This window comes from Myripristis murdjan, chromosome 11 (assembly GCF_902150065.1).
Source record: "Myripristis murdjan chromosome 11, fMyrMur1.1, whole genome shotgun sequence".
Classification (NCBI taxonomy): Eukaryota; Metazoa; Chordata; class Actinopteri; order Holocentriformes; family Holocentridae; genus Myripristis; species Myripristis murdjan.
In genome coordinates, this window is record NC_043990.1 from 16,887,761 (window position 1) to 16,904,174 (window position 16,414).

General features: G+C 41.9%; 1 protein-coding gene across 1 annotated transcript in view; it reads right to left on the bottom strand.

The window, feature by feature from the left end:
• The window catches only part of atxn1a (ataxin 1a), a 112,585-nt gene extending 97,730 nt beyond the window's left edge, over positions 1-14,855 (bottom strand). The window contains exon 1 of the mRNA XM_030063976.1: positions 14,772-14,855. The gene's annotated coding sequence lies outside the window, so the exon portion shown is untranslated. The remainder of the gene's footprint in view (positions 1-14,771) is intronic.
• Positions 14,856-16,414: the final 1,559 nt, after the last annotated feature.

The following is a 16,414-nucleotide window of genomic DNA, read 5'->3' on the forward strand; positions in this document are numbered from 1 at the left end:
GAGCTTCATCTAGTCAAACCTTTATTGTGTCTAAAAGGGATTACAAACAGAAAACACACACACACACACACACACACACACACACAAACAAGTACAGGACACGAGCGTACTACTTTTACGAGGCATTATGAAACCAAGCCTCAGTTTTAAAAGATTATAAGTAAACAACAAGCCCACAAATCCCTTCTCCTATGCTGGAATGGACGGGATTGAGCAATGTTACTATTGGTTGACGCTAATCATGTGTTGCACTTGGCAAACACACTTAGCATGGAGAAAACCCTTTGCAAAAAGTTCAAATAGAAACTTGCAAATCCAGCAGCTTCTTAGCAGCCATGTGCAAGGTTTCTGAGTATTAGTTCATAAGGTGTTTGTGGCAGAGGGGACTTGAGGTTCTGGGTTGTGATTTGAGGACTGAAAGAGGACTTTGCTATGTGAATCCTTGAGCTGGTGGATTTGTCCAGTTTGTGACTGATCATTTTCCTGAGAATAGGCACTCCTCTTTCAATATCAGCACCACCAGATAAAGGGAGAAAGCAGGATGCAATGCTGCAGTTGTTCCATCACTTCCACAAGGAGCTTTTATCAATGGCAGACAGGCTTGGGGTCATGTTGATAAAGCCTAGACTTACAATAATGTGTTCCAGGTCAATAGACAGGAAATGAGACATGCTCACACTCACACACACATACACACAGACAGACACACATAAACACACACAACCTCATTGCAGCTGTAGTCCATATATTTACCGCAGCATGTGAAGTTATTAGGAGGTCATCACCCACACACCGCTGTGTGTGTGTGCCTGTGTGTGTGTGTGTGTGTGCCTGTGTGTGTGTGTGTGTGTGTGTGTGTGTGCGTGTGTCTGCGTGTACAATGTGGTCAGCTGTCAACCACTGGGAAAGTAAAACAGGTTTTAGGGTAATAGGTGTGGTTGAGTGGTGTACTTTCCTCATTAGCTATGCATTGGTATACGCACAATTTTCCTTTTGGAAATCGTCTGAGTCTCTTTCTGCCGCATTAGTGACTGCAGTTTTGACAGGTGTATTTTGTTTTGTTTGCAGTCCTGAAACAACAAGACTCAAACTCACACACACTCAAATTCTCCTCTCCCTCCTCATACATCAACCCGCTCACTCTAAGTGCAAATGGTATCCAGGAAGTGCCTCTTAAAAGGGTTACACTACCTCCATACCACCCCAACCCATTTCAGTGTTAGTCCACAGTTAGGTTGCGCATCCTGCCAAAGCACTCAGCTCTCCATCTCGTGTAGCCACGCTAGAGGTGGTGTGGGGGCAAACCACTAGCCCAGCTAATGGCACGTCATGTAGCATTAAACCAAGCTGACTGGGTGCTTGCCTCAAAAACCCAAGCACCGGACTGAGAGAAAAAGGGGGAAAACAGCTTTTGACTGCAAAGACTGGCAGTTGTTTGTTTTGAGGGTAAATTGGCGGTGAGAGATTTGATAGGGAGGCGGCGAGGTTCACTGTCTTTATTTTTATGTTAGTGGTTGCTACACATCTGATAGCAAGACGTAGCAAGAGGCCATTAAGAAATCTGTAGTAGCATGTTTTATACAGTCTTCGAGTGCTGTCGGAAATACCGTAATGACATGTTGAGCACACATGAACAGTGTTAAATATGATTTGGACAGTCTGATTTATATCTGATTTACAGACGTGACATTTGTGTGCAAGCATGGAAGCCATGTGAACAACTGATGGTAAAAGTCAAGTTTATTTGCACTCCCTTGATAACTGGTGTGCCTCATAGGGCTTCATTATAAAAATGTCCCCCCTGTGAAAACAATAAATGGAAACATGTCCAAAAAAAACCCTTTAACCGTAACCCTTGGAAAAAGTCCCAACCTTAGTAGAAAAAAATGGCAGAGACAGGGTGACTCAGAGCGGGATCAGGCATGCAATGGGTGCCAAGAATGGGCAAATGAAGATTAAATGTTAACAATAAAATAGCATGTAAATCCACAGAATAAACAGAGTAACGACTCATGGATGAAGCATGAAACCAGGGCAACATCTGGAGCACCAATAGAGTCTAAACAGGCTGTTTGCCCACATAATATTTCATACACCAGCAGAGTTACCCTGACATCATGTGGGAATGAACTGGGAGGCAATGTAGGGTGAATAACATAGGTGTTATATGCTCCACGCATTAACATAGGCTTAGAAAATTGGAGCAGTTACTCAATTTGATGGGTAAATAGAGTCAACCGTCCTCAACACAGTAATATGTTAATGCAAAGTTTACAGATAATTTCACTGTGATATACACACCTTTTAAACTTCTAAATTATTTTACACATTGATTGATGGATGACTGAAGAATATTGTCTCCTCTACAACATGCGACAGGCACAGTGGCACAGTGCTTTGCTTCATTCCTAAAATAAAATTAGCCACTAGAAAACACTTTTGTGCGAGGGTCCATTTTGTGATCACTTCCAACAAAATGCACCTGAATGCACGACAAGTGTTTTCAACTTCTAAACTCAAAAGTAAGAGCAATTTGAGGGCAGTATGTTTTGCCAGGGTCTGCAAAAGCTTCTTCTCCCAAGCCATCAGACTCCTTAACTCCCAGTAACCCCCCAACCACACACACACACACACACACACACACACTGACTGTGCCAGTCTAGGAACTGCTTTTAACCTGTGTGTATATAATAAAAACTCGTCTGTCAATTCACAGTGTGCATGTTCTCGATTATCCTCATTTATATGTGCAAACCTACTCTTATTGGCACTCCTTATTTTATTAATTGCATGCAATATACTTATGTTTGTTTTACAGTATATTTCTGTGATTAACTCTTTTTTTTTTTTTTACTTTTGTCAGTTTTTGTAGCCTATGTAATTTTGTTCAGTTGCGCAGTTGTCCCAATCTTGTATCTTGATTTTTGTTGTTTTTATTTCTTTTTACATTGTAAAAGTTTTAAATTCCTGCAGAAAGTACATCATTTCTGTGGAAGTGTATTCAGTTGTTGTTGTTTTGGTTTCGGTTGTTTTGGTATTGACTATTCTTTTACTATGCCAGGACACTTAATTTGTCTTTCTATCATGTTGGTAGCACAGAGAGACACCCATTGTTCAGTATGGAACAAAGCACCCATTTGAAGTGGGGGTGGAGGGTGGGAGTTCTTTGGTAAAGTGGGTCGAGGCCCATTCTATGTTCCTGCTACAGTGCGAGCTGAATCAGTTTGAAGAGTTCTTCTCCAAAACCATATAAATTATTTTGGAAAAGATAACTAATTGCAGTATATTAAAGAAAGGAAGATTATCTTTTTTTCAAAACTGAGGTGCATTTATTTATTTATTTATTTATATGTTTTGGTTTTGAGTCCCATTCATACTCACATCATGTGTAGTGAGCGAGAGAGGAGGTCGTCATTTTTATCCACTTTACATGCAGAACATGTCAGCAATCCGGTCTGTAGTCCAAAATATGGGAAATATGAATGGGTATGTGCTGAACCATATCTCCAAGGTCAACATTTTTTCAAGGATTAAAATACATCAGCCAGCGTCACCTTTGTGATTGCTGACCTTTTACTTACATTTAATATAATTGCTGTTAAAATGCTAATCACTGGAGAAGGCAGACTACAATGAGCAACTTTTGTTTTTAACACTCACATTTTTACCAGAGCTTGATCTCCTGTGCTGTATATTTCAATAATTACAGTGTTTTATAGTGCAATGAACCATTATTACAGCTCCTATTGTTGAATTAATGAATGAATGAATGGATGGATGAATGAATTAGTTTATTTCTGTACATTTAAAAGACTGATTTCTCAGTTAGACTATGTAACCGAAAGGGTGTAGGTAGAAGCAAAGCTTATATAAACCAACCCCTTTTACCTTACAAAATTACACTCGTCACAGCAAATACAAAAAGAGCAAAGCACAAGAATTTGAAATGAATCGTATCAGTAAACTTAAATTTCCCATTATAGCAAAAATAAAGAATAGCGCATAGCGCACAACCCGAAAATAACAGTGCAGAATTAGCAAACTTAATTTTCCATACTATAACGAGAAATGATGTTTTTATAGTCTTTTAAGGCTGACAAGTGTACAACGTTTAATATTTTCGGCACAGTTGTTCCAGATGTTCACCCCTTTGACAGATACACAGTGATTTTTTGCATTGGTTCGAGTCTTCGGTTTTTCAAATAATAAGATTCCTCTCAAATTGTATCTGGTGTCCCTCATTTTAAACAGATTTTGGACATGTGGAGGTAGAAGTTTGTTTTTAGCTTTGTACATTGTTTGTATTGTAATGTAATCAACTAAGGCCTGGAATTTCAGAATTTTTAAGCAGATAAATAGTGGGTTGGTTGGCTTATGGAAAGATTTTTTACTGATAATTCTTATGGCTTTCTTTTATAATAAAAATATTGGATTAGTATATGTTTTATATATGTTTCCCCAGACCTCAATACAATATGTCATATATGGAGCTATTAATGAGTAATATAAAGTAATTAATGCATTTTGAGGGAGGAAATCTTGGATGGATTTTGGATGGATGGATTTTGAGATTTTGGATTTAACATGATTTATGTGCGATTTCCAGTTCAGTTTATCATCCATAATGACTCCAAGAAATTTGTTTTCAGATACTATTTCAATTTCAGTATTATTTATTGTTAGGTTTCTGCTTAAATTCACAGGCTTCTTTCCAAATATGATGCATTTTGTTTTAACTTACTGCTTATAAAATTACACTAGATCTCGGATCTTTAACCCATTTTCTGTTTCTTTAATGTTTCCTGCCATATTGTTCACACCTTGATAAACCAAAAATCCCTCAAAAGTGATCATTAAAAACAATTCTACCCACCATGGTGGTGAACTGGAGGTTTGGGAGACATCCATCTATTGTATGATCATCATTCCAAAGCCACATCCTCTCAAAATCATGGCTTACTGTTCATCAGGGAAGTTCGTGAGCCTTTTAAAGACTTGAAAGATAATCAAAAGTTCCCATAAGAGCCACTAGGTTTGTGGAATGTGCTATAAAACTTAATCCTGCAAGTTATTTCGGTCTGATGACGATGCCTAGTAATTCCCCATTAGGTAATTTCATTCTTCAACCACAGGTATTTTCCCTGGGCAAGCCCCTGTGGATGGGTGTGCACACTAACATAAGCACAGCTGCACCAAGTGTGTGTGTGCACACGTCCATGCCAGTATCCGTTACGAATCTGTGCAAATTTTTTTCAATATGTGTTTGACTGTCTGTGGAGGCACATTTTCAGTAGAAATGTTTCAAAATTCAAGCATGCATTTTTGAAAGATAGTATGCATGCATGTTTCTCGTCCATCCGTGCTCAGGGGCTTAACTTTAAGCGTGTGAACGTGAGTGTGCAATCGTGTGCGTGTGGATGTCCTGGTCTATCTATTGCAAATGTACACATCCAGGACGGGCGTGACAGAGAGCCATTTTGCAGCTGAGTTTCCTTTCTCACTGAAGCAGATGATGGTGGGTGGCAGTGTTAGAGAAGAGGACGTGGCCAGGCCACAGTGAAACCTTACATTAACCCCATTTATCTGTGTCACAGCTCGTCACCTGGCCCTGACACACATTCACTCTCTATCAAACACACAGGCAAAGACACAAGCTCATGCCGAGACATGCATGAATGCCCACACACACTAGCATACCTAAGCAAAGGCGCATACACACACAGATGCACACACTCATGCACATAGGGGTCACACACATGAGGAACAAATGCACACTGAAACACAGGAACACATGCATGCACACAATTAGACAGGCCAGAGGAGTATTTATATTCCTCAAAAAGCTACCACTGCTTAGCATTTTTTCACCACATAGGTCACGTAGCTCTGAAAACACATAGGGGAGTAGCATTACAGCAGTCTTGCCATACATAAGGAATTTCCTTATAGCTTTTACTCAGAGTGTCCACAACAACCCAGCTACCCTGTCTGGTCAAAACAATGCAAAAATCAGTAGGCCTATATATTAACTTCACTTGTGACCAAATTTGATAACTGGGAAGGCTTTTAGGTGGTCAATAATGCCTGTTTACGCCACAGTTATGTGACTACTAACATCTAGCAGACAGGTGTGTTCCATCATCCATCCATCATCCTCAGACTTAAATTAAACAGAAAATAAGCTGAACATGCCTGGTTAGAATTGTTATGCTAGAATAGAATAGAATAGAATAGAATAGAATAGAATAGAATAGAATGAGATCTACTCCCTGTGTAGTGACTGGACACAGCTCCTTAGTGTAACATACAGTAGCTCGATGGTGACTTTTCTTTTACCTCAGTTCTATAGCTACATGCACAATGTTCTACGCTCAAAGGATAACCATCCATACGCACTGCCATATTTGTCTCCCACTGTGCTTTTGTTACTACTCTCAAAGCAGGAGTGATGCCTTAGCTTCCTGAAAAAAAAAAAAAAAAAACAGGCTCTGAAATTTATAGCTTCTGTTCTGTTAGCCTCTCTTCACAATCCAGGCATACATTCATCTCTACAGTCCTACCTGCTCCAAGGGGGCGTGGAGGGGTGGGAGTATATGTCAAACAGTAGTAGTGGGCCACTAGAGAAACTACATGTGAAATATAGTCTAAGTGATGCCAGACAGATGGGAGGAGAGAGAGAATGGAAGGGGAATGGGGGATGGAGGAGGGAGAGAGGGAGTGAAGGTGACGGTGAGAAAGAAAGGCATTCTGAAAAGAGGTCCTCATGCTGTAATTGGTGACGGTCTCGGGGGCATATGGGGAGGCAGGGAACATCCTTTTAGCTGGCTCACTTGGTCTTATCTCTGTCAGCAGTGTTTTAGCACACCTCCCTCCCTGCCTGTCATAGCCAAACGTCCCTGTTCCAATGTCAAGAGCTTACCACGTAGCTAAAAGAAGGGCCAGGAATACAGCCAGTCAGTCAGGCAGCCAGCGAGTCCATCAGCCAGCCGGTCATGTATCCAGTAAGCTAGACAGATAACTAGCCTGCAGCCAAGCATCCAGCAAAATGTCCAGCCAGATGAGGCCGAGCCACAGCCGGCCAGTCATCCAGTAAAACTGATAGTCTGCCAGCCAGTCAACCAGCAAGTTCTGGCCAAGCCAAAACCACCAGCCAGCCAGCCAGCCAGACGGACAGAGAGAGCCAGCTATCCAGCCATGCATCCAGCAACTTGCTCTATTCAAACCACACCACAGCCTTGTAGGAAAGGAAATGGTTTCAGACTTACGGATACTCTTAAATACTGCTTGTGGTTTAAGTCCCATGAGCTCAACCTGTCCTCAAGTGCCCCCCTCACCTCCAAACCCCCGCACCCCTTTTCAAATCCATAGGATGGAAACACTATCACAAAAACAGTGACCCAAGGGTACTTTGTTTTAACATTTCCAGCAAATGCACTCTCACACAGTAGTCAGTGGCTGAGAATGCAACAGAGTCAAGGACAGACTTTTGAAGTGCAACCTTTCAATCCCCCCTGCACAAACAAAAAAGTAAAACATATAAAAGAAAACTGCCGTTTCTCCAGAGCCACACTGATATTGCCTATGTCCACTAACCATCTATGAAATAAAAATGATGTTTGCTCTGAGATGTTTTGATGCAACGGTGAACTCAACCCAGCCCAGCCATGTTGCCATGTGCTGCATCTTGACATCAGCATCATAGAGTAAATAATAGCAGGAGAAAGCAAGCTCATGCCAAGAACAACAGTGGTGAAGGGTGGGTTTCGGTATTCCATGGATTGTTTCTATCACTGGCCATTTTCCTGTTATTGAATTCCTCTCTCTCGATGCATATCCTCCTGGCTCAGACTTAAGTCATTGTTGATACCCTCGCAGCCTTCAGTTGTCAAACACTGGTTCTGGGCTTGCGGCTACAAAGCCTCTCAAAGTATGTGCACTGACCTGAAACCACTGATCACTTCAGATTCCACATGAACTGACCCCAGAGCAGAGGTTCTACTCTGAGATGCTTGATAGAACCAGTCCTGATCTGCAGTCTCTGCAAACCAGCTGACAGCTGAGGGGACAGACAGATTACAGATGGTGCAGTCATACACCTTATCTATGAGTCTGTGGCAAATTGTCAAACACTTTTGACTTTGAAGGCTGGATGCATGAAGTATTTTGAATATTCATGCTGCTACTGAAAACATGTGATAAACAACAAAGTTAAACAAAGTTTGTATCAGTCACCATCACAATTAATCCATCGATTTCTGTGAGCATTTAGAATAATCTTTGAGCACAGGCAGTACCTGTGGATATGGGCTCATTTTGATATTGGGGTGATGCAGAAATATAAGCCAATATCAGCACATAATATCAGTTGCCCAATATAAACTCATGACCCCAATTCCTACCATTCTTCTTCGTTCTCTCTTCTTCTATGCTCTCTATCTGGCTGTGTCCCAGGTTGTCAGCTTATCCCTGTCCCAGGCCTGAAGCTCTGGGGGAAGAGAGGAGCAGGAGCTGTCTGACTGCCAGTCAGTGTCAACTCCTCCCTGTAATCCTCTACACCCTCCGATAAGGATAAGGCAGAGCTAGGCTACGAGAAGAGAAGAGAAGAGAAGAGAAGAGAAGAGAAGAGAAGAGAAGAGAAGAGAAGAGAAGAGAAGAGAAGAGAAGAGATAAATCCAAGGCAGAAGAAGACATGTAAGTTGAGGACAAGGTTGAAAATTGAAGGAGGGGCACATGAGACAATGAGAAGTTTAGAGGTGGAGACATGAAGAGGAGGAATACAAACACTGGAGGGATGAAGAATCGCCATTTCTGCAACAAAGCCAGATTTCAATCCCCCGCAAAAGTGCAACAGCTTTGTTGTTCAGCGAGCCAAAGCAGAAGGAGCTTAAAGCCATTGTTCTATTATACACTACATAATACCATTAAACATAGGAAAAATAACTCAAAACACACTTTGATGTCCTATACAAAAAAGTGAGTTGTTACCCATTACGCTCTTTCTCATTACATTGGGCCTCACGGGGGCCAGGGCCAATGCAAAGGCCTTCCCCCTCTGCCAGGCTTGATCCAGAATATTATCAAATATGAATCAAGGCAGAGAGATCACTAGAGGAGGATGCTGAATTACTATTTCATGATAACTTATATAAAGTATCAGAGCTGATGTATAGCTCAAGCACAGAAATTATGTTTCTAGAAAGAGTTTTTCATAACCAGTGGAGAAACTCCCTTCAAGGACCATACTGGTGAGTTTGAATGTTTAGTCCATTTACTACAATTTAACCACATCTTACATTGCAACAAACAGTTCTGCAAATCCTTTGCAGGTACTAAAGATGTCACAACATAAAATCAAAATTTTTTTTTTGAATGAATCATCCACCTTATAATGTTATGCTTCTGCGGCTAACAATATAGTCTCCACTCATGAACCATGGAATTGGCTGTGTAGAGCAAATGTTTCCCAGGGGACTCTTTTGCAATGGCGAGACTGTTTCACTTCACCCAGTTACAAGTCATCAAAACACAACAGTGCCGCCGCTTTTTGGAAAACAAATGTGGAGGACTTTATTACGGTGATGGAATAATAGTGTGACGAATGGAAATGGAATGAATGGAAATCAGTAAAACAATATCAGAGTTCCAAAACACAACTGCTTGCTTCAAGAAAAGATTTGCAGAAATGTGTATCCATATTTTGTAGATACAACACTAAGCATGCAAAATCACTGGTATGGTCCTTTAAAATAAAAATAATAGTGGGATTCAAACCAGCAACTAGACGCCTGGTACAGTAGCTTTTTTTTTTTTTTGCCCACAACAGTATGCTTGTATTGTTCAGACTCCCTCAAGAACTGAATCCAGTTTAGTCTTTTACAGCAGTATCCTGGCCAGGCATATAGACAACTGTATATCATGTCAGCTTCATTGGCAGCCATTACAGATCCACAGCCAACACAGAGTTGAACTAAGTCCCAAAGCCAGCTTCCCTATTTCACATAGCTATTGAGCCATGCAGCTGCTTATCGATCCAACAGTGTAACACAAGTTTGTAGAATGGCTTCAGTCCCAAGGCCCCCCCTCTCTCTCTTTTCTCTATCTCTCTAATTCAGACAGTATGACTACCTTAGCTACTCAGAGTATCAGTATTGAGTAGATGCCACTTCAAAATAAACACAGTAAGAGACACACATACAAACAGAGGACTGCAAAAACTGCAATTGACACAGGGCATGTATGGGCACAGGATTCTGCATGCACACACACACACACACACACACACACACACACACACACACACACGAAGACACACACAGGCTATATACATCTACAAGAACACTAAATGATCAACAGCAATTTTTCTCTGAACGTCTTTGCTGAATGTTGAGATTCAATTATGTGTACCGATCGGTGAAAGGGGCCCATTCATTTTCAGCAAGCACAGTTCAGTTCAGTAATTCACAGAACCATTCTAGTTTAAAAAAAAATGTTTTCTCTACTTTTAGTTGAATTGCAGATTCAGTCAGCACTACGGTATTTCAAGTGGCTACTATGGCAACTCTATTGAACTCCCGGCTTGACGGCCAGAACATTTGTTTGTGTGTCCCATAAAGACATCAATGCTAGGCCATGATGCACGTCCCTCACACACACACACACACACACACACACACACACACACTGGAATCCTCTTTCATACAAAAACAAAGAAACTCTCATTGATCACCTTTAAAAACAGTATTGTGTGTGTGTGTGTGTGTGTGTCTTTCCCTCTGTGAGTGTGTGTGTGTGTGTGTGTGTGTGTGTGTGTGTGTGTGTGTGTGTGTGTGTGTGTGTGTGTGTGTGTCTGCACATGTACCCAATGTGATCATGAATAGAGGCAGATGAAAGGGAAAGTTGAAAAGGTCTGAGCACGCTGCACGGTTCAGCCAGACGGCTCAATCTCTTGATCTGTTCCCCCCTCCCCACTGTCCGTTTCCAAAATCATTTTTCTCACACACTGATACACACACACCCACACACACTTTCTTCCCACTCATCTTCACTCATTGACCTTTTTGTCTTTTCATTCATTTTTTCAAGCCTCTCCTCCCTCTATCCCATTCTTCTGTTGGTTTTCGGCTTCTCCTTCATTCCCGCTCTCACTGCTCCATTTATCTCACCATCATCACATCTTCCTCCTCTTCTCTCCATCATCCTCTCAGATACACTATGTTTTCCTTACACTCCAATTTTCCTCATCTCTCTTACACTTTCTATTTTCTGTTTCAGCCAACCCAGTCTGTCTTCCAGTGGGAAATGACAGCATTTCCTCTCTTCACTCATCTGTGGTGGGCCACCACAGAAAGATTATAGTTACTACTGCTGAAGAATGCATGAAATGAAATATTATAATTACAAAAAATTACAAAGTACGCACCCAGTTCTAAGAATCGACACTTTTGAAGTTTGCTGTGAGTTGTAAATGTATTCTTTTTCCATTGCTGCATGGCAATAAAAGGAACTTCACTTCACATTTCCACTTTTACCATGTGGAAATGTGATGATATGATGAAAAGCAAACCGCTACCCAAAAACCATCGTAGCAACAAATGTTTATAGCGGACACATGAGAGGATGTGTCTCCCTGCAGGTCCCCTCTCAATCTCTCTCTCTCTCCCTCCCTCCCTCCCTCCCTCCCCAGGGCTGTCCCTCACCCGAGCAGTGAGTGCAGTGTGAGCACAGAGTGACTGAGCAATGTAAGAAATCCATCCCTTTGATTCTTAATTGATGGATGTGCTGCCTTTATCCCTCTATGGGGATCTTTTATGGACCTCAACCAAGCAGCTCTTCTTTAATCTGATCCCACTGAGACGGACAGTCAGTGAGAAATGCACCCAGTGAAAGACTAAAACTTGGACACCAGAGCAGCGAGACAGGCAGGGAGGAAGGGAGAGGGGAGAACTATATCAGGTTGATGCGTTGAACAACGTGGCTTGGCACAGGACACCCCAGATCACACGTGTGCAATTACTGCTCCTTTCTTAGATCTTTCTTAGATCATTACAAAAACTGTCTATCGTATGTCTTATGTTTGTCCTTGCATGCATGCTTGTATGTGTGTACACATCTTCATAACAGCCCGTGGTGCTCAGTCTATCAAAAGTTTCCAGTAAATAAGTTTGTAACAAAGTACTGTGATCCACACCCACTTCTGCAGAAATGTGCATGCACACACACACACACACACCTGTTTCTCTCATTGGTCAATCAACTGGCTCCTCCCAACCATCAATCACACTGCTTGTACTTGTATGTAGTGGGCACGGCCCCATGTATGTCACTACTCACTCGCCTTGAAAGCCCAACCCAGTCATTACCTGATATAGAAGGCAAATTCCTAAGACGGAGTGCAGTTTGCATGCAGATGTGTATATCCACGCATGCGTGGGTCCATGTGCACATATGGCTGTGACAAATGAGCCGAGCTCAGTTAAATGGCTTGTGATTAGGACACATTGGCTCCTAATTGCCTCTCATTACCATTTGAAAGTGAGTGGCGGCTGGAATTAAAGGCTATGGTGGTGGTGGTGGTGTGCATGAGTGTGTGTGGGGTGGGGGAGTGCACAGTAGCACACCACAGTTTGGTAGGCAGGGTCAACAGTATTAATATTATACTATATACCACATTCGGAACATGTAATGAAAGAATGAACAAAATCAGGAAACAGTAAAACCGTAAAACATGACACATTCCTCCAGCTAACTGTTTGAGACAGAAAATTGCATTGACATATTATAACAGCCACAAGATATTTCATACTTTTGCTCAGCTTGTGCAAACATATAAATATGATGAAACCAATTGACTGACATGTAAATGTAGGGAATGAAACAACAACAGCAGTTTTGTCTGTACACCTAACATGGTTTGATTTCCAGCCAGCACCTAGGCTAAAATGTGATGCTTTTGTTGCAGATCAGATCCCTTCATCAGCAATCTAAACATGGACAGTCCAGATGAAATCTGACTTCCGCTGTTTAGACAAAAATGAAAATATCTGGTCCGTTCCAGCTCTGGTTTGAGGGGGCAGTGTAGGCTGCATCCAGTCTCAAGCTGACTAGCAGCTTTAGACTATCAGGTTCATGGTGAGAAAGGACAGCATGATCCCCAGCTGGTCAGCACTACTTGACAACTATATGGCAAACAGCCAATGCAAACTTATGCCTAACTACAACACCTTCACCCAGAAAAAGGTCCACAGGAAAACAATGCATGGCACAGGCTTGTGTCTATGACATGCAAAACAATGTTACTGCCACACCAGGACAGAGCTAAGTGTGAAAGAAGGTCGATCTGCCCTATGATCATAACTTAAAATCACTGCAATATCCCTATAAAGACTTGTAGTGTCTATAGTACTCACCAGCGAGTTTATAACATTAACATTAACAGTTGTTATTTAGTTTATCATACTTCTATTTTGTATTCACTGTGGGTTCAATATTATTCCTATCATATTACATATGGGGATTTACTCTGCGGTGACATTTGTACAGTAGCTGTCTCTCTGTATGGGATTACCAGAGTTTGGTGTTTGTGTTTTTTGACATGGAAGTCAGCTCAGAAATACAGGACACAGCTGCATGGATTTAATCAACAAGTAAAGGTAGCCAACTGACTTTGTGCAAACTGCATATAATTACGACCACTGATTCTTCCAGAAAAATATCCTATCAGATAACAGGAGCTCTTAATATATGAATATGCAGCTGGTGGGGAGAACGAGCCCCTTAAGCTTCAGCTGTAACATTCTCACATCCAGTGGGTCAACATTTAGAGCCACAAAAAAGGATACGATATAAAAATTAATGTTGTGAGTCGAAACATAGCACTCTGAACGCGCAGCCTACTCTAAGTGCAACTCCGAGGTGTAAACAGAGTAAAAATAGCATGCTATCACAGGCTTCCCTACAGTCCCGTTATATAATGGTCCAAGCTCGGATGAATGACATCACGGGTAGTCCAGCAATCACAAACCCTATGTCCTTTACAACCCACTGGCAATGAAAACCCATTGTGTAGTAACACATTAAGCACAATAAATACCAAAAATAAACGACAGAGACACATAAAAGAGCTGTCACTACGTTTTCGCCCACAGTGGACAAAATATGTGGACTGTGGTTAGTTGTTCTCTGTCTTTCTTTTCGTGTAGAGAAACACTTCCGCGATGGTGAAACGTAGATTTAAAAAAAAAATGCAATGCCCTGCCTTTGACAGTCCATGTCTATGAAAACATAGTTTGAAAGAAATGTTGTTGGGTTTGGAGCTGTATGGTTTCGAAGTGAACGGCGCTGTTATGAACTAGAAAATAGTCTGCGAAGAGCAAATGTTTGAGCCGAGGTCGGAGTGGCGCAGTTACTGGAAGTACCGCGCCTGCCCGACAGAAGCTCGCCCAGCGGACACGCTCCTCGCTCGGTCTGAATCCGGCCAAACCTCCGCTCTCTTCCGTCCCACTTAAACACTACTTTACATTTATGGAGCGAAATGACAAGTATATACACCCAAACCCCGGACGCCCCGCTACGCTTTGACCACTTAAAAAATAGGTCAGAGGGCGAAGTAAACATTTTCAAAGGCTTTGGAGTTAACCAGAGCGTCTGCGCCACCCAGCCTATAGTTCTCCCAGCCATTTTCTGAACACAGCTCCAAAGAGGAAAAGTGGGATGTTAAAAGCAATGTCAGGTTGGTGAAATAAGCGCTGAAGGAACAGTTTAGTGTGACTTACTGTAGGGTGTAATGGGCTGCTGAGTGTGTGTCTCTCCTTGTTGCCAGGGCTCCCCTGCTCTGCTCCGGCGCTGACGGTGGAAGCGTCTCCCCTCCTAATGTTGTCTGCAGCGCACAGCTAATAGCTCTGCCCCCACCTTCAGAGAGAGAGAGAGAGCGTGCGTGCGTGCGTGTGTGTATGTATGTATGTGTGTGTGTGTGCGTGCGTAAGTGCGCGCGCGTGCGGTACAAATATGGAACAGTTTGCAAGCTACTCAGCATGCAAAAATGCGTGTGTGTGTGTGTGTGTGTGTGTGTGTGTGTGTGTGTGTGTGTGTGTGTGTGTACGCGTGCGGTTCAAATATGGAGCAGTTTGTAGGCTACTCATGCAAAAAAATGAGAGGGCTAGGAGCAAAGTAAACAACTACAGAATTACAAGATCCAGTTCACCGACAGTACTAGAGCGTGAGAATGTACAGCGTGCCCCATTATTAGTTCAAGTGTGTTTGGCTATATTCAGAACAGCACAGGCTTGGTCCAATGCATTCCTTACGGCAAGTTCCAGAAGTCTGTGTGTGTGTGTGTGTGTGTGTGTGTGTGTGTGTGTGTGTGTGTGTGTGTGTGTGTGTGTGTATGGGTGTGTGTCACAGCGAGAGACAGAGAGAATATCTTTGTTCATTATAATAGGCAGGCCAACCCAGCCAGCTATTCTCAACGCTTTAATCCATGGTTGTTGGTGAATTTGGTTTCAGATTTTTAGATTGCTGAAGAGTTTTATGTGAGACCAGGGAACAGAATTTGGAACTTGTTCACCTTATCCTACCACAAAAAGAAAAAAAAGCATATTTTATTTCAGCACTCACTACCATTTCACAAAAAAAGGAGAAAGAAAACATTCTGCCCAAATTCTTTAACACCCAATAATTTACAGTAGCTCATGGGTTCACATGAATATCTCCTTCCTGTGTTCTGATATTGCACACTGTGGCTGCCATGTTTTCATGAAGCATCTGACTTATTGGAGAGCTGTCAACATGCCAGAAAGTCATGGCGGGCTTTTCAAGGTAGAGAGGTTGGCATGTGAGAGAGGCTACTCAGCTGAAGGGACTGACTGACAGTCAGCTGACAGTGACAAGGTGGCGGATCTCTGTTGCTGATAACGTCTGTTTTCACACAAACATACTCATGGCCTCATACTCATAAGCATACACACACAAACACATACACACACACAACAACATCAGTAAACATGTTTGTGAAACAAGCTTATGTATTCATTTCATGACTCAGTTAACGCTAATTTAGTTTAAGCTTTTAAATTCAATTGGCTGTATGAGGCCAAGTCACATAAGAGGACAATTTTAAAAAGCCACTGATTATGTGTTGGGGGAGTTCACATAGAATGGCTTATTACTCAATCATCCATCCCTCCTTAAAATGTAATGGATTTTGCCAATATGCAGGACCTGATGTAATCCCCAAACTATGGTGTGTTATTCTCTGGAAATCTGGGTTGAATATAAAAAGAAAGAAAGACCGGAGGGTGGTAAGCATTATCAAGTGACCACCTTTTCTCCTAATGTTCCATTGATTTACTCACCATCAGATGTTTGAGCTATGAATTATAAACCTAAAACCACGCCCGCTATAAAATGTGACTATAAA